We start from the raw sequence: 16,616 nt of genomic DNA, 5'->3' as shown, positions 1-16,616 counted from the left end.
AAGAGCAGAAGAAAACAGAATCTTCATTTCCCTTTGGTACTTCTGAGAGCTTGGTAAGTACAGTAAAATAGCAGTTTGTTAACTCAATGTCTTTAAAATGTTTAGTTTCAATTTCAGCCATTACCTTCTTGAAGCTTCTAAGTATAAAGAATTATTAGCTTATGTGCATGATCCTCTGATGCTAATAAGCTAATAATTATTAGATACAGCTAAGCTGTGTGTGTCAAACTAAAAACATATTTCTAGTTTTCTAGAATTGAAAGTTTCTAATTCTTTAATTCCCAGCTCTAAAACCCTACTTTTACATATTCCTCTACTTACAATTTTTCAATCCGTAGTTTATATTTTATACTGTCATTAAAAATTCTGCTAAATTTTATTTCACTGATTCTGAGATGCACATTTTCTTCGTATTTCACATAGCAGAAATCAGGATTGTCCTAAAACTAATGATGTCTAAGTTTTAATAAAATTTAGTAGTTTTATCAGTAGTTTTTTATTTAGTAATTTTACTATCAATAGTAACCCTAAGCAACTATAAAGAAATTCATATGCTATCTAAATCTAGTAAAACATAGTGTGTGTGTATATATATGTGTGTGTGTGTATATATATATATATATATATATATATATATATATATATATGTGTATATATATATCATACCATATACTACATACCATATACCACACACTATATATAGTAGATATATTAGTATAGTATATATATTTAGCACATAAAGCTAAATATATATACTATATATATAAATATACTATATATATAGCTTTATGTGCTAAATATATATATATATATATATATATATATATATATATATATACTAATATATTTACTATATATAGTGTGTGGTATATGGTATGTAGTATATGGTATGCAGTATATAGTATAATTCTATAGTATATAGTATGCATATAGTATGTAGTATGCTTTATGTGCTAAATATATATGTGTGTATATATTTGTGTGTATATATGTGCTAAATATATATATATATATATGTGTGTGTGTGTGTGTGTACACATATTTAGTACATAAAGCATAGGCTTATAAGAAAAATGATTTTAAAAATTCATCAACTTTCTATATTTAAATCCTTCAGGTGCAATACAGGAGACAAAACACTTGATTTCAAAAGCAAATCTAAGAAACAGACTACAGAGTGTGTCTTTATCTTTTCCCTTCACATCAGAGGCTATGATTCTGAATTGTATATATTTAGAAGTTTGTTCCAAATCCTATACATAGGCAGCTTCTCCTTCAGTTGAGGAATGTAGCCCATGTTAGAAATATTTGAAGGGAATGTGTGTCCCCAAAACTAAGAAGTGTAATAATCCTTGGTAATTCAACTAATTAAAATCAACACATAACACTTCCACCAAAAATAATGACCCAATTAATAAATGGGCAAATGAACTAAACAGACATTCTCAAAAGAAGTAAAAATGAAGAACAAATATATGAAAAATGTTCAACATCTCTAGCAATGAGTGAAATGCAAATCAAAACCATAATGGGATTTCATCTCACTCTAGTTAGAATGACAATCATCAAGAATACAAATAATAATTAATATCAGCAAGGATATGGAAAAAGATTTTTGGTGGGATTCTAAATTAGTACAAACACCATGGAAATCAGTATGGAGTTTCCTCAAAAGACTAGGAATGGAATCACTACATAATCCTGCCATAATAATCCTCAGTATTTATTCAAAAGAACAAAAGTCAGTCAGAATACTATAGTGATGCATGCATGCCCAAGTTTATAATAGTGCAACTCACAATAGCCAAGTTATGGAATGAATTTAGGTGTCCATCATACAGATGAATGGATAAAGAAAATGAGATATACACAGTGGAGTTTTGTTCAGCTACAGAGACAAATGTCATTTGAAGGAAAATGTATGAAACCAAAGAGCATCATGCTAAGTGAAATAAGACAAATTCAGAAAGTCAAGAAGTCAAGGGTCATAAGTTTTCTCTCACATGTGGAAGACAGAAAAAAGAAAAAAATATGGATCTGATGAAATTTAAAGAAGAGCAGTAGAGCAGATGAAGGGGATCTGGGGAGGGAGGAGAGAAGAAAGGGGAGGTCCTGGGGAATAAACTGACCAAATATGTTATGTGCAAGTACTAATGTGTCATAATAAATTCCACTATTACGCATAAGTATTATGTGCCAATGAAAAATTTAAAAACAAAATCAACATGTAATGGATGAAAGTAGCCATACGTAAAAGCCACCCATTCTAAGCTGATTTAAATCATCCTAATTAGAAAGCTTTGGCAATAGACTAGTTCAATCAAAGAGATTAAAGACTAACCAAAAGAGGTGGTACCAGAGCAGAGGTCTTTCAGTCGGTGACAGACCACATAATATACAGCAGTGGTTCCATATACAGCAGTAGGAGCAGAAAAATTCCTGTCACTTAGTGATGATGTAGCCCTCTGAATGTTGTAGTGCAAGGCAGCCCTGTGCAATGCTGCAGTAAACAAACTTGCTATGCCACAGCAGTACCAAAATATAGCAAATATATTTATGTACAGTACATATACCTAGCAATGATAATAAATGATTGTTATTGGTTTATATGCTTACTATACTATTATTGTTTGTTATGTTAGAGTATACTTCTTCTATTTATAAAAAGAAAGGTCCTTCAGGAGGTGTTCCAGAAGAAGGCCTTATTGTCAACAGGAGTAACTGCTCTATATGTGTCTTTGCACCTGAAGACTTTCCAAGGGGATAAGAGATGGAGGTGGAAAACTGTGATATTGAGAATCCTAACCCTGAATAGGCTTAGTCCAAAGTGTGTGTTTATGTCTCCGTTTTTAACAACAACAACAAAGTTTAAAAACAAAAAATTTAAAGTATAAAAAGCATAAAGAACATGGGTACAAAGAAAAACAGTTTTATACGGGTGTATAATATATTTATGTTTTAAGCTAAAGGTTATTACAAAAGAATTAGAAAGTTAGAAGAAACTAAAAAGTTTATAAAGTAGAAGTTAGAGTAAACTAAAATTATTATTGAATAAAGAAATTTTAAAATGAATTTAGTTAGCTTATACACAGTCTTTAAAAGTCTACAATAGTAAAGCAGGGTGTGGTGGTACACAGCTATAAACCCAGCTATAGGGGAGGCTGAGGCAGGAGAATGACAAGTTCAAGGCCAGTCAGGGAAATTCAGTGATACTTGTCTCAAAATAAAAAATAAAAAAGGCTGGGGATATAGTTCAGGGGTAGAGCACTGGGCTAGCGTGCATGAGGCCATGGGTTCAATCCCCATTCCCCGCACCCTGCCACACCCACTACAGCAGTATACAGAAATGTCCTAAGCCTTCATGTTGACTCACCTTCTCAATCACCCAGAGCAACTTCTAATCCTGCAAGTTCCATTCATGGTAAGTGCCTGTACAGGTGTATTATTTTTTCTGTTATGTCCTACTTTTACTTTACCTTTTCTATGTTTTGGTACACAAATACTATCGTGTTGCAATTGCCTATAATATTCAATACAGTAATATACTATACAGTTTTGTAGCCCGAGAACAATAGGCTATACCATATAGGTGTGTAATAAGTTACGACCTATGTTTGTGCAAGAACATTCCATGGAATGCACAATGACAAAATCACTCAACAACACATTTCTCAGAATATATCCTTGTCATTAAGTTCCATGTGAGTGTATTTTAATCTCAAAAACAGTATTACTTTTTGTGGGGCAAGAGTAATTCAGAAGGCTTTACCATAACCTACACAACTCACTATGTTCTGATTTTGTTCTCTTTAGGGAGATTGATATAATAACATATTTTAAAAAGTCAATAAGACATTCTATCAATTTAATAATTGGATTTCAGGAAAAATGTGTGATCACACATCAATGCTAGTACAATGAATCTAATTTAAGGACCTTGAAGATAAGAAATAGATAATTAGAATGAGAGAGAGATGGTAAGCAGAGGTTGCTAGCTGCTTTCTCCAACACCTGTTTTTTTCCTTTATCCTTAGTAATAAAACAATGATTTAATTTAGTACAGCAATACAAACATGTATTTAAAGATTAGAATTTAAGGCTGTACCAGTTATGATCACAAGTTCTAGTGAATGCAGTCTAAGTGTAAACAGTGGAGATTTGGCTACCTTCCTCTTGTGGCTACCCACTTTTCTTTGCCATGCCCCACAAAATATGGAGGTAATGGCTGGAGATTTAGCATTTGTGCTTTCAAATAATTTTGAAGATGAAAGCTATTTGCTGAAGATGGTGGAACAGAGAGAGAGAAAAGTCAGTCTGATTATCCAGCTCGTTTTACCAGTGAAGAGTGTACTGAGAGGTCTTTAATGTAGGAGAAACATACATTTCTTGTTTAAGTCACTATATTTAGTAGCTATCTGATATATACAATCAAAACTATGCAATGATTCTCTTTCCCTGGCACCTGGTACAAGGAAGGGGTATCTATGAGAGTAGACAAAGGTTTATGGTCACTAGAAAGAAGTATTTTTTGTGATAAAACAAGAAATAATTTGCTGACTTACACATTAATTTCTTTTGAGGCGGGTTATTGTGTATCAGTTTCTGAGAGGTTCATCAAATTCTTGGTTACCATAACAAAATGGATTTTGGAGTTTTGCAAAGCTGAGGGGAACCTAAAAGTTCCTGCCTAATTAGTTACCTGATTCCTCTTCCTCTCTCATCTTTGTATTATCAAATTCTGTCAACAATCTCTACAGTTGCTCCTAATACATAGGATTCTATCTATGTTCAAAATATAAATTCTATACTTAAAGATGAAAACATTATAATTTTTCTATCATATAAACCAAAAGTCCACAGAATTTTAACATAAAAGTGACTAAAACAGTACAGCCCAGAGTTGTCTATGGAATCAGTTTATCCTGGGTAACAAATCATGTTACAACTTGAAGGCTTTCAAAAACAAGTACTTATTTCTTTTTCATGCATTGGTGGATTGCCTGGGATTCAACTGATTTGGCTGCAGGCTGGTTCATGTGTCTCCTTTTTCAGATACTATCCAGATGACATTTTTCTCATGACAAGGTTAGGATTAGAAGCCCATATCAAGCTTTCGCTTGCATCACATCTGTTAACATCCCATTCGCCAAAGTAAGTCACATAGCTAAGCCCAAAGTTAAGAGGCAGGAAAGTACAGTACACTCTGCCCACGTTAACCCATGCCGAGAACATGGATGAGCAATGTAATGTAGGGGAATGAAGGGTTGAGTATAGTCACTCCGTATGCCAATATAATAAGATTAGAGGGGTGTTTCCAGAATATTTATTATAATTCTCAATAAAAATCTGTTAGACAATTAATAAACAAGTCAGTGATTAAAACTGAAGTATATTGTAGTACTCCAACTGACTCAAACACTACAAATGCCAAAGAAATGTTGGGAGAAGGTTGTCAAATTCCAAAGAACTGAAAACATGGAGTAAATCCGGGGTGTAGCCATATTTGAGTATTCATAGTGTGTTAACCAGTACCTAGCAGGAGTGATAGAATGAGCAACTGGAGACCAAGCAGACATTCAAGAGAAAACAGGGTGCTGTAGTGAAAAAATAAACTTGCATCTCAAGATGATTTGTCAGGTCAGAATGAATCTGAGATAGCATCATCTTAACCTCCCTCCTCTTATCAAAATTTTATTATTACTTATTGGGAAATATTCTAGAAACACACCTCTAGTTTTATTATTAATACTCAACAAAACTTTCTTTACTCAATTCTTTGATAAAATCATCTACTTTGCCTTGGAACAATATATTAATGAACTAGAGAGAAAACTGAGTCTTTCTAAGTGGCTAAATAATATCCAGAGAATGGTTTAAGCTCTAGAAAAAAAAGGAGGGGTGGGGGAGAGAGAGAGAGAGAGAGAGAGAGAGAGAGATCAAGATCTAAGAACAATCACCATTCACAGAGAGAAAATACAGTATTGTGATGACGAATGCAGTGGAAAGCTCAGCTCTGATCAAAATTTTTTATTCATTCACACACATAAAAAACATAACACACAACACACCAATATATATTATACATCAAGTTGGTTTGGCTGTTATGTTGGTTGGATTTTTAGAAGAAGCAACTGATTTGTTCAGAGCCTCAGTCCTAACCTCTATTCCCTGTAAGCCCCCTAGATCTGTGTTCTGTGAACCGAGGTAGCATGTACCTTTAAGTGAGGATGAGGAGGCCGTGGTTAGTGAGTCTTCCTCCTTAACCAGGGCATCAGAACACAAATGCAGGGTCAGAGAATATTTCTTGATGTATTTCTTTTTATTTATTTTTAAGTCTATGGAAAGAAGCATGACTGTAGACTTCTCATAAGCTAAAGTGTACCCATGGGCTAGAAATAATTTCAGAATGAATACAAATACACATCCTCAACACTCTCTGACTTCCTTTGGGAAGGAGCACTCCACAGGTAAACAACTTAGCAGTTTCATAAAATGTAACTCAGAAAAATAATTCCTTGTGGTGCCCCCTTGCTGGTGTGGGTACATCACGGGCAGCTGTGAGGGCAGACTCGGGGCCTTGGCTCTTCTCAGAGATGGTTTTGCTGTCTTGTGTCCAGGACACCTGCATTTCCAGAAGAGGCTTCATGTGGATGGTCTTGGTGAAGAATGCACAATACAAAAAAGAGGAAAAGCCCATGGTGATGAGGCAGAAAAGGTGAAGGAAAGACCTATCCCAGTGTTTTCACCCTTACAATGCCAAACATGGATCTCACCTGAAGATCTCCAGAGTTATTTGAAATCTCATGGTAAAGATGTTTTTGGTTAATCTCCCTGAAAGATCATCTGAAGTTCAGTTTCTTGGCACATTTAGTTAATGATTTGAGCCATGTGAGGCCTAACTCCAGTTTTCACTGGAAGTATAGGGTCAAAGAGATTCCTATATTTTGTCATGTCCCTGTTCAAGATATACCCAAATTTTATGAATTTAATGTCAGTAGTCTGCCTCCCAGTTTGAAAATCATTTGGAATTACTGAGTAATTCAGAAGATGAATACATTGAAATAATTTTTCCTCTTAGCAAGGGGGCTGCCTATTAGCCCTTCTGATATTTTACCATGTGCAATGCTATCAGAACTATTCTCTAAATCCACTTTTTCTGTACAATAATGCATCTGCTTTTTTTCTTATTATCATAAATCAACAAAGAAATTAAAGGATTTTCTGTTTTCACGTTTGCTGAAAGCATTTTTTAAAAAATCAGGTCATTAATAATTTATGAAAACTTTTTTCTCCAGGGGACACTGTAATTAACTCGGGCTTAAGATAAGTGGCTATTATAAGTTCAGATGTAGTCTTTACCCATGATAGGCATAAAGTAGTAGCTGCAGCAAAATGTTTTAATCCTGCTAGGACTTTTAAGCCTAAGATTACATATAGCATATATACAAATAAGGAAACTTGAAGTCTGCGTTGTATATTATAGTTACTTCTTTCCCTGTTTGCTTTACTTCACAAGTAGAAGCTGAAAATGATACTGTGTGTTCTGGATAAAAATTTTTTTTGAATTTAAAGTAGATTTCCTTAAAAAATAATTACTATGACTCTTAACTGGCCATATTTTAAAACTGATGATGAAAAAAAGATATGAAAACAAGTAACTGAGAAAAACATGGAGGGATTCAGTACACCTGTTATAATTGATAAAATGGTCTATACGCTGCATCTTCTAAGAAGTCTTTCAAATTTTCTAAATAGAATTAACTTTGTTCCCCCTTATGAATCCCACAAAACTTGGTTCTTTGCTCATTCCAGACTTTCTAGAATCAATTATTTAGATATCTGTATGACTCAGTAGATCGTTAATATTGGTAAATAGGATATCTGTTATGTTATAGTGATGATAATTATTATAACTTACATTTAAACACTCAAGGGGGGGACAACATGGCGGCCAGCGAGGAAACAGCACTGTCAGTGCCTCCGCTGTAACGGGATCAGAAAGAATACACCCACAGGCGTCCTACTGAGAAACCTCTAGCAAAATTCAGCTGAAAGGAGACCTGCCTGGAACTAGTAAGTTTAATTGGAGGTGGCAGCGTGTCCCAGACGCCTGAATCTCGGCAACGCAGAGCTGGGACACAGTCCCGCCGGCTGCCGCCAAATGGCTGCAGCCCACACGTTGCGGTAAACAGAGGAGCGGGCGCTGTCTGCCTGGTCCCACGCCGGCGGCTCTGGGAACCGGCCCCAGCCGCTGGTTGCAGCGACCTTGGGGGCGGGCGCTACCTGCCTGGACGCATGCCGGTGGCTCGGTGAACCGGCCTTGGCCGCTGGTTGCAGCGACCTTGGGAGCAGGCGCTTCCTGCCTGGACCCAAGCCGGCGGCTCTGGGAAACGGCCCCGGCCGCTGGTTGCAGCGACCTAGGGGGCGGGCGCTACCTGCCTGGACCCACGCCGCGGCTCGGTGAACCGGCCCCGGCCGCTGGTTGCAGCGACCTTGGGAGCGAGCGCTACCTGCCCGGACCCACCCCGGCGGCACGGTGAACCAGCCCCGGCCGCGGGTTGCAGCGACCTTGGGGGCGGGCGCTACCTGCCTGAACCCACTCCGGCGGCTCGGTGAACCGGCCCGGCCGCTGGTTGTAGCGACCTTGGGAGTGGGCGCTACCTGCCTGGACCCACGCCGGCGGCTCTGGGAACCGGCCCCTGCCGCTGCCCATACGTTGCAGTGATCGTGGGAGCGGGCGCGGCCTGCCTGGACCCACGCTGGCGGCTCTGTGAACCTCCGCCAACAGCTGCTCACACGTTGCAGCCAGCTTAGGAGCGGGCGCTGCCTGCCTGGGCCCCCGCCCATTGGGCTCTGTGAGTGGTCGTCAGCTGCCGCCAAACGCCCGCTGCCCACACGTTGCAGCGACAGTGGGGACGGGCGCTGCCTGCCTGGGCCCGAGCCCGTCCAGCTCTGTAAATTGACACCAGCCGCAGACAGGCGGCCGCTGCCCACATGCTGCAGTGAGTGGGGGAGAGGGCACTGCCTGCCCGGCTCCAGCAGGCCCAGATCTGTGAACCCCCTCTGGCGGTGCAGGGCTCCAGACGACCACATCCAAACTGCCAGCCCAGCGCCACAAACGACCCCCGCCGGGCTCGGCAACAGGCCCCGCCCACAGGGCGAACAGCAGGAGTGGAGACCCGCCCAGTCCGGGAGGAAGATCTGCTGCACAGAGATTGAATCCCGACCACTGAGAGGAGGAACTTGGCCCGGTGGCCACAGCGCCATCTACTGGAAGAACAGTTAATCGCACTCTAGGACTGCATTTATAAATATTTTTTTTTTCTTGTTATTTTTTTTTTATTTTATTTTATTTTATTTTTTTTTATTAATTTTTTTTATTATTATTATTATTTTTTTTATTGTTGCTGTCTTTTTAAAGGATATTTTTAATCCATTTTATCTTATCTTATTTTATTCCATTTTTAAACTTCATCTCTCATTTCTATGATTATTATTTGTCCTTAAATTCTCTTTAATTCTCTATCCTTTTCTCTCTTTCCTTCTTTTCCTCTGTCTTTACATTTCTTTTCAATTTTCTTATTCCCCATTCCTTGAATTCTACCTGCTTACTCTCATTCTCTTTAGTGACCACCTCCCTTCCCTTCTAATACCTTTCATTCCGAGCATCAAATAAATTTATAGGAGTAAACAATAGCTCAACAGTCAAACAGAACAAGAAGCAACATGAGCAGCTTCAAAAGGCAAGGAAGAAAAGGAGTACAAACAATGCAGGATAGCCTAAATATTCAGGAGGACCTAGAGTCATCAGAAAAATGGTCATACAAAGAGCTCAAGGAACACCTTAGACAGATGGAACGGAACCTTAAAGAGGATATGAGACAGCAAATTCAAGCAGCGAAAGAACACATTGAGAATGTATTACATAAACAGATAAAAGAAGAAGTTAAGCATCTGTATCAGGAGATAGAGATTATAAAAAAGAATCAAACGATAATCTTAGAAGTGAAGGAAACTATAAACCAAATTAAAAACTCAAATGAGAGTATCACTAATAGAATGGAGCAAGTAGAAGCCAGAACTTCAGATAATGAAGACAAAATATATCATCTTGAAAAGAGTCTAGCCAACATTGATAGGACGGTTAAAAACCACGAGAGAAACATCCAAGAGATATGGGACAACATAAAAAAACCAAATTTAAGAGTGATCGGGATAGAGGAAGGGATAGAGAGTCAAACCAAGGGAATGAGTAACCTGCTAAAAGAAATAATTACAGAAAACTTTCCAGAAATAAAAAAGGAAACAGATATACAAATTGAAGATGCATACAGGACACCGAGCACACAAAATCACAGTAGACCAACGCCAAGACACATTGTTATGAAGATATGAAATATACAGAACAAAGAGAAAATATTAAAAGCTGCAAGAGAAAAGAGACAGATTACATTCAGGGGTAAACAAATAAGATTAACAACGGATTTTTCATCACAGACGCTGAAAGCGAGAAGATCCTGGAACAACATATTTCAAAAACTGAAAGACAATGGATGCCAACCAAGAATTCTGTATCCAGCAAAATTAAGCTTCAGGTACGACAACGAAATAAAAATCTTTCATGATAAACAAAAGCTAAAAGAATTTGTAGCCAGAAAACCAGCATTGCAAAGCATCTTGAACAAAACACTACACGAGGAAGAAATGAATAACAATAACCAAAGCCAACAATGGGAAGTACCTCAATAAGGACAGATGGTGGGGGGAAAGCTAACAATGGAGAAACAAACTAAACTATAAAAAAAAAAAAGAGATAAATAATCAAACATGGCTGGAAGTACAAAATATACATCAATAGTAACTCTAAATGTTAATGGTTTAAACTCTCCAATAAAGCGACATAGGCTGGTAACATGGATTAAAAAAACAAATCCAAAAATATGCTGCCTCCAGGAGACACATCTGACTGGAAAAGACGTACACAGGCTGAAGGTGAAAGGTTGGGAAAAAATATATCACGCACACGGTCCTCGCAAGCAAGCAGGCGTGGCCATCCTCATATCGAATAAAATCGACTTCAAGACTAAATGAATCCAAAGGGATAAGGAAGGACATTATATACTGTTAAAAGGAACCATTCACCAACAAGATATAACAATTATCAATATTTATGCACCAAATAATGGTGCTGCGACGTTCATAAAACAAATTCTCCTCAAGTTCAAGAATCAAATAGACCACAACACAATAATTATGGGTGACTTCAACACACCTCTCTCACCATTGGACAGATCCTCCAAACAAAAGTTGAATAAAGAAACTATAGAACTCAATATCACAATTAATAACCTAGACTTAACTGACATATATAGAATATATCAACCATCTTCTAGTGTATATACGTTTTTCTCAGCAGCACATGGATCCTTCTCAAAAATAGACCATATATTATGCCATAGGGCAACCCTTAGTAAATATAAAGGGGTGGAGATAATACGATGCACTTTATCCGACCATAGTGGAATGAAACTGGTAATTAATGATAAAAGAAGGAAGGGAAAATCCTATATCACATGGAAAATGAACAATATGTTACTTAATGATCAATGGGTTACAGAAGACATAAAGGAGGAAATCAAAAAATTCTTAGAGATAAATGAAAACACAGATACAACATATCGAAATCTATGGGACACAATGAAAGCAGTTTTAAGAGGGAAATTCATCTCCTGGAGGTCATTCCTCAGAAAAAAGAAAAACCAACAAATAAATGAACTCACACTTCATCTCAAAGCCCTAGAAAAGGAAGAACAAAACAACAACAAATGCAGCAAAAGGCAAGAAATAATTAAAATCAGAGCAGAAATCAATGAAATTGAAACAAAAGAAACTATTGAAAAAATTAACAAAACTAAAAGTTGGTTCTTCGAAAAAATAAATAAGATTGATAGACCCTTAGCCATGCTAACGAAGAGAAGAAGAGAGAGAACTCAAATCACTAACATACGGGATGAAAAAGGCAATATCACAACAGATGCTACAGAAATACAGAAGATAATTAGAAATTATTTTGAAAACCTATATTCCTATAAAATTGAGGATAGTGAGGACATCGAGAAATTTCTTAAGTCATATGATTTGCCCAAACTGAGTCAGGAGGATACACACAATTTGAACAGACCAATATCAATGGATGAAATTGAAGAAGCCATCAAAAGACTACCAACCAAGAAAAGCCCAGGACCGGATGGGTATACAGCGGAGTTTTACAAAACCTTTAAAGAAGAATTAATACCAATACTTTTCAAGTTATTCCAGGAAATAGAAAAAGAGGGAGCTCTTCCAAACTCATTCTATGAGGCAAACATCACCCTGATTCCGAAACCAGACAAAGACACCTCAAAGAAAGAAAACTACAGACCAATATCTCTGATGAACCTAGATGCAAAAATCCTCAATAAAATAATGGCAAATCGGATACAAAGACACATTAAAAAAATTGTGCACCATGATCAAGTAGGATTCATCCCTGGGATGCAAGGATGGTTCAATATACGGAAATCAATAAATGTTATCCACCATATAAATAGACTTAAAGATAAGAACCATATGATCATCTCAATAGATGCAGAAAAAGCATTTGACAAAGTACAGCATCCCTTTATGTTCAAAACATTAGAAAAAATAGGGATAACGGGAACTTACCTCAACATTGTAAAAGCTATCTATGCTAAGCCTCAGGCTAGCATCATTCTGAATGGAGAAAAATTGAAGGCATTCCCTCTAAAATCTGGAACAAGACAAGGATGCCCGCTCTCACCACTTCTGTTCAACATAGTTCTAGAAACACTGGCCAGAGCAATTAGACAGACGAAAGAAATTAAAGGCATAAAAATTGGAAAAGAAGAACTTAAATTATCACTATTTGCAGATGACATGATTCTATACCTAGAAGACCCAAAAGGGTCTACAAAAAAACTACTAGAACTAATAAATGAATTCAGCAAAGTGGCAGGATATAAAATCAACACACATAAATCAAAGGCATTTCTGTATATCAGCGACAAAACTTCTGAAACGGAAATGAGGAAAAACACCCCATTCACAATATCCTCAAAAAAAATAAAATACTTGGGAATCAACCTAACAAAAGTGGTGAAAGACCTATACAATGAAAACTACAGAACCCTAAAGAAAGAAATAGAAGAGGATCTTAGAAGATGGAAAAATATACCCTGTTCATGGATAGGCAGAACTAACATCATCAAAATGGCGATATTACCAAAAGTTCTCTATAGGTTTAATGCAATGCCAATCAAAATCCCAATGGCACTTCTTGTAGAAATAGATAAAGCAATCATGAAATTCATATGGAAAAACAAAAGACCCAGAATAGCAAAAGCAATTCTAAGCAGGAAGAGTGAATCAGGCGGTATTGCAATACCAGACTTCAAACTATATTACAGAGCAATAGTAACAAAAACAGCATGGTACTGGTACCAAAACCGGCGGGTGGACCAATGGTACAGAATAGAGGACACAGAGACTAATCCACAAAGTTACAACTACCTTATATTTGATAAAGGGGCTAAAAGCAAGCAATGGAGGAAGGATAGCATCTTCAACAAATGGTGTTGGGAAAACTGGAAATTCATATGCAACAAAATGAAACTAAACCCTCTCCTCTCACCATGTACAAAAGTTAACTCAAAATGGATCAAAGACCTTGATATCAAAACAGAGACTCTGCGTCTGATAGAAGAAAAAGTTGGCTCCGATCTACATATTGTAGGGTCAGGCCCCAAATTCCTTAATAGGACACCCATAGCACAAGAGTTAATAACAAGAATCAACAATTGGGACTTACTTAAACTAAAAAGTTTTTTCTCAGCAAGAGAAACAATAAGAGAGGTAAATAGGGAGCCTACATCCTGGGAACAAATTTTTACTCCTCACACTTCAGATAGAGCCCTAATATCCAGAGTATACAAAGAACTCAAAAAAATTAGACAACAAGATAACAAATAACCCAATCAACAAATGGGCCAAGGACCTGAACAGACACTTCTCAGAGGAGGACATACAATCAATCAATAAGTACATGAAAAAATGCTCACCATCGCTAGCAGTCAGAGAAATGCAAATCAAAACCACCCTAAGATACCATCTCACTCCAGTAAGATTGGCAGCCATTATGAAGTCAAACAACAACAAATGCTGGAGAGGATGTGGGGAAAAGGGTACTCTTGTACATTGCTGGTGGGACTGCAAAATGGTTCGGCCACTTTGGAAAGCAGTATGGAGATTCCTGGGAAAGCTGGGAATGGAACCACCATTTGACCCTGCTATTGCCCTTCTCGGACTATTCCCTGAAGACCTAAAAGGAGCGTACTACAGGGATACTGCCACATCAATGTTCATAGCAGCACAATTCACAATAGCTAGACTGTGGAAACAACCCAGATGCCCTTCAATGGATGAATGGATTAAAAAAATGTGGCATCTATACACCATGGAGTATTACGCAGCACTAAAAAATGACAAAATCATGGAATTCGCAGGGAAATGGATGGCACTAGAGCAGATTATGCTTAGTGAAGCTAGCCAATCCCTAAAAAACAAATACAAAATGACTTCTTTGATATAATGAGAGCAATTAAGATTAGAGAAGGGAGGAAGAGCAGGAAGAAAAGACTAGCAATAAACAGAGACATGAAGGGGGAGGGAAAGGGAAAGAAAATGGGAATTACATGGAAATGGAGGGAGAGCCGCATTGATATACAAAAATACATATAAGAGGCTGTGAGTGGAATGGGAAAATAAATAAGGAGAGAAATAAATTACAGTGGATGGGGTAGATAGAGAGGATGGGAGGGGAGGGGAGGGGAGGGGGGATAGTATAGGATAGGAAAGGTAGCAGAATACAACAGTTACTAATATGGCATTTTGTAAAAATGGGGATATGTAACTGATATGATTTTGAAATCTGCGTTGGGGGTAAAAATGGGAGCTCATAACTCACTCAAAGCTTATGTAAGAAATATGCTATGTCAAGAGCTTTGTAATGTTTTGAACAACCAATAAAAAAAATAAATAAAAATAAAAAAATAAACACTCAAGGTTTATAAACAAACCTTAGATACATTTTCTTTTTTTTTCTTTTTTCTCTCTTAAGAGCTTTGTAATAGTTTTGCATTCTTTTTAGCAATACATATAGTATTGTGCATATAGTAGACTTTCAAAATTATTTTGGGGTTTAATTAAAATTGAAACTATATTGTATGGGGTAAATTAAAATATTGTTGATTCCTTGAATTTTTATTTCCTCTAAAGCAATTAAGATAGAAAATCTTGAATACATTAACTTTTTCATTTATACAAAATCAATTATTCCCAATACAAAAAAAATAGAGCTAATTTGGATCTAAACAACATCTGAATGAAGCAAATTTTGAAATATTTATTCATTTGGCCATTAGACAAGAACAACTTTTATTTCCCCTGATTCTTTTGATCAATTGCTTCTATATGAGCAATGCTCCATACACAGTATATATGCTATGAGAGAAATGAAGAGCTACACCAGCCTTCAGAAAGTAAGTCTGATGGTAATTCAGGACCAACTCAGTCTTCCCCAGTGAAGATGTTTTCCTTTAGGAAACACAATTTTCCACAACCCTTTGAGGGACATTTTAGTTCTGACATTTCTTTTACTAGAAAATGAACTGAAGTTATGAACCCACAATCCACTGCACTGATATCCTTCAGTCACTAGTAACCACAGCTGATTATAATCTTACATGATAACTATCTGTGCAACAAAAATGTTCTCACCCATTGTGGATTGCAGGTAATCTGAATTCTCTGCCAGGACTCTTCTAGTCTCATGAACAATTTAAAAATCACAACTCAGAACATAGCTCTCCTCATATTTACTACTTCAGGTAGTTGTAAGTAGATTGTATTCTTTGTTTAAAAAACTATTTCTTATTTTCACTGAACTCAAATTGACAATAGTTTTCTGGAACATAAATATCATTCAAAATGAAATGGAATGAGAGGGTGGATAACACCCCAAACTAATTTTTTCCTTATAAAAAACAGAAAAAAGGCACTTACAAGCTAAATATTATTATTAGAATAAAATATAAGACTTATGGGAAAAAATAAAAATAAAATAGAGTTGAGTACCAGAAAGGGAAGCAATGAAGTAGAAAATGTCTAAGGGGTGTTTACGTGTAGAATCATGGAAGAAGGAGGAAGAGGAGGAGCAGGAGGAGGGAGGAAAAGGAAAGAGAAATAAAAATAATTGTATTACATGTTGAACTTTTTTTCCTGTGGGTATTTAGAATGCATTAAACAGAAGTAAAACTCTGCAAATAATGGTGACTATATCTCCATAGGGTATACCTTGTGTTAGTGAATAAGGAATCAATTAAAGGTTTTGTACAGATGGTGTGTTAGTCAACTTTCTGTCATTGTGATAAAATACCTTAGAAAAACAAAAAAGGAAAGATTTATTTTGGCTCATAGTTTCAAAGGTTTCAATCCATGGCTACTTGATTCTATTGTTTCCAGGCCTGTGATAAGGCAGAACATCATGGCAGGGAGGGTGG

General features: G+C 36.9%; 1 protein-coding gene across 2 annotated transcripts in view; it reads right to left on the bottom strand.

Annotated features, from left to right (window-relative positions):
* LOC308649095 (uncharacterized protein) overlaps positions 1-16,616 on the bottom strand; it is a 164,376-nt gene that overhangs the window by 48,484 nt on the left and 99,276 nt on the right. Inside the window, exon 3 of one of the 2 annotated variants that reach the window (XR_014021995.1) lies at positions 6,208-6,655. The exons of the other annotated variant lie outside the window; for it this stretch is intronic. The gene's annotated coding sequence lies outside the window, so the exon portion shown is untranslated. Of the gene's footprint in view, positions 1-6,207; positions 6,656-16,616 lie in introns of those variants that run through there. 2 annotated transcript variants of the gene reach the window in all.

This window comes from Spermophilus citellus (genome assembly GCF_964194105.1).
Source record: "Spermophilus citellus genome assembly, chromosome: 5".
NCBI lineage: Eukaryota > Metazoa > Chordata > Mammalia > Rodentia > Sciuridae > Spermophilus > Spermophilus citellus.
Note: the sequence above shows the minus strand (reverse complement) of the source record. Positions and strands in the feature narration are given on the sequence as shown.